Source organism: Berghia stephanieae, chromosome 2 (assembly GCF_034508935.2).
Source record: "Berghia stephanieae isolate SIO BIC M18660-M18661 chromosome 2, UCSD_Bste_1.3, whole genome shotgun sequence".
Lineage (NCBI taxonomy): Eukaryota > Metazoa > Mollusca > Gastropoda > Nudibranchia > Aeolidiidae > Berghia > Berghia stephanieae.
This window is the reverse complement of record NC_088361.1, coordinates 54,562,006-54,565,203: the sequence shown is the minus strand read 5'-3', so window position 1 is coordinate 54,565,203 and position 3,198 is coordinate 54,562,006. Positions and strand designations below refer to the sequence as shown.

The window sequence follows — 3,198 nt, the reverse complement described above, 5'->3', positions numbered from 1 at the left end:
GGAAAGCACTATCAAAGCAAACAAAATCACAAAAAAGTCACACCCTATTACTATTTGGAAAAAGGCAAATATCGCCGAAATGCGGACAGAGACACGTCTTTTTAGTGAAAACATAATTAATCAACATCTAGAAAGCACTGAGGATGTTTGGACTGCCATCAACGACCACCTAAACAAAATGATGACCAAACATGTACCAACGAAGAAAAGCTCAAGGAAATTTCACCAACCATGGATAAACACCACCGTCAAACGATTATCTAGACGGAAACAAAAGGCATGGAGCAGAGCGAGAAAGTCCAACAGTAAGAAAGACTGGTACAATTATGCCCGACTGAAAAAAGAAACACAAAAAGAGAGTAGAAAAGCCTATCATAATCATGTTAAGGAACTTGTTAGTGAAGACTCAAACAAAAAGCTCTGGAAATTTATAAAAAGTAGGAGGTGCGATTCGGTGGGTATAGCGCCCCTTGAGCATGATCGTGTATTATACTCTGATGCAAAGGAAAAAGCAGACATACTTAATAACCAATTCTGCTCTGTTTTTGCTTCAAAAGCTCATACCAAAATTACCACTCACCAACTACAAGGCGAAGAAAACGATTCCAACACTATGGCCGAAATCAATGTGACAGTAGAGGGCGTTTCCAAACTCCTCGCCACTCTAGATCCAAAGAAAGCATGTGGCCCAGACAAAATACCATCCCGTCTCTTAAAGATATTGAGTAACGAATTTGCACCTGCCCTCACACATTTGTTCAAACTCTCTCTTGAAACGGGAGACATACCAATTGTTTGGAAGCACGCTCTTGTCCAACCCATCTACAAGAAAGGTGATAGAAGCAGGGCTCAAAACTACCGTCCAATTTCATTAACCTGCATTTGCTGCAAACTGTTGGAGCATATAGTGAGATCCTCAATAACTGAATATCTCGAAACTAACAGTATTTTTTGTGATGAACAGCACGGATTTAGGAAGCACCACTCATGTCAAACTCAACTTCTATCATTAACACATGATCTGTCAGCTGCTATTGATAAAGGCGGTCAAATTGATCTAGTACTACTGGACTTTGCCAAGGCCTTCGACAAGGTCCCTCACCATCGGTTAATCCAGAAATTGTATGACGTTGGTATCAGGAACAAAACCTTACAATGGATTGCAACTTTTCTGGACAATCGCACCCAACAAGTTCTTGTCGACGGCGAGACTTCCACTATCGGGATGGTGACATCGGGCGTACCTCAGGGCTCAGTCCTTGGGCCCGTCCTATTTTTAGTGTACATAAACGATCTTCCACGAGGTATAAGGTCAAAAGTGCGCCTCTTTGCTGACGACACAGCATTATATAATCAGATAAAAACAACAGACGACTGCAAAACACTAAATGACGATCTAGCTAAATTACAAGAATGGGAAACAATAAATCAAATGGAATTTAACGTATCAAAGTGCAATGTTCTAACCATCACAAATAAGAAAGCACCTATAACATTTGAATACCAACTTCATGGTCAAAACCTGGAACATGTAAAGACAGCAAAATACCTTGGCATTGAGTTTGCTAAAAACCTCAAATGGAATGACCACATATGTCACCTGGCTTCAAAGGCAAATCAAACAAGCGCTTACATCACCCGCAATTTAAAAAGATGCCCAATCACAACTCAAACCCTTGCTTTTAAAACTATTGTTAGACCAATTTTGGAGTATGGCAGCTCAATTTGGGACCCATATACAAAGAAAAACATCGACACCTTAGAAAACATCCAAAGAAAAACAGCAAGACGCATCACAAACACATTCGATCCTTTCTCAAGTGCGTCTGAAATATCACAACGAATTGGCCTTGAACCTCTGGAAAAGAGAAGAAAGATAGATAAACTTAAATTGTTCCACAAGATCTACTACAAAAATTCGTGCCTTAAACTTCGAAACGACATCAAAGATATCGGCACAAGAAATACGAGGGGGCACACAGCAAGAGTAACCATCCCAACATTAAAAACAGACGCCCACATGTATTCGTTTTTCCCTTCCACTGCCCGACTATGGAATAGCCTCCCAGCTGAAGTGGCTGAAAACGGTTGCCAACATGCCTTCACGCGATTGCTGGAGTTCACAACGTGACTTTTTAATCTATGTGGTTTTAGTATTATGTGCAGAGTTTTAGCAAGTTTAAAATGTAAAACACTACAAACTGTGGAGTGATCCTCGACAATATTGGAGGTTTCCACAAGACGAAGAAGAAGAAGAAGAAGATCCACCCCTGAATTCTTACCTTTTACCTTGTAATCCAATTTACAGCAGTAGTGACGATTTGGGCTCAATAACTTCTAATCGTGAGCAGTTCCAGAAGAGAAATATCACATTGTTCTTTTACAGTCAATTCAATAAGCACAACGCATAGAAATGAACGGGTGTAGTACCCAATTTACCAATCAGAGTACAGTATTTCATCAGCTGCTTTCCAAAGGAAACAAAATATTTACCAACAATAAAAAGACATTTCAGTTATTGAGAGCCTACGATTCAGTAAAGTCATGCTCACCAATTGTGATAGTCAAAACAATCATAAGCAATACACAAAAGCATAATATTTTACTTCAACCGTAACTTCAAATAATAATATTCCGTTGAATAAAGAGAGTTTGGTTATATCAAACCAACACGCTGACTGTCTAAAACAACAATGAATAGCTGAGTGTGTGACATCAACCTGACACTTTTTAGGCCATAGTTTTCGAATAGCTGAACACTGAGTAGAGGACAGCAATTTTCTTGTAAATTAATAGTAGAAAAACCGGCTCAGAGGAATGCCCTCGTCAGCTATAGCTTGGATTCAACGGGTAGCCTTGAATTTCTATATATTATGTACCTAATTCAAGTGGTGTGTGCCAGTGTTTCAACGTAACCTCTTTTGACTGTCATTCAGGGTTGCTAGTTTGGCCTTCTGGTAGCCAAATTTGAGAAATTTGGCCTTTTCCCAAGCCATTTGGCCTCCCAAAATTTGGTTTGGCCACTTGGCCTCCTGTGACCAACTTTTTGGCCTCCTCTGACTTTCCCCGTTATATCGTTTTACTTTGGTACCGGTAAAACTTATTTTATTTGGCAATCTAAATATCTAAATGCAACACGTGCTAACGCCACAGATTGCATTTGCTAATGCTTCTATATATAGAATCTCTGCTATCACG

At 39.6% G+C, this 3,198-nt stretch overlaps 1 protein-coding gene across 4 annotated transcripts in view; it reads right to left on the bottom strand.

Moving 5' to 3' along the window:
- The window catches only part of LOC144965168 (putative amine oxidase [copper-containing]), a 66,149-nt gene extending 63,301 nt beyond the window's left edge, over positions 1-2,848 (bottom strand). For 2 of the 4 annotated variants that reach the window (XM_078900212.1, XM_078900213.1), the window contains exon 1: positions 2,283-2,695. The gene's annotated coding sequence lies outside the window, so the exon portion shown is untranslated. Of the gene's footprint in view, positions 1-2,282 lie in introns of all 4 variants that reach the window. The other 2 variants (XM_078900211.1, XM_078900209.1) reach the window with 2 other exon arrangements.
- Positions 2,849-3,198: the final 350 nt, after the last annotated feature.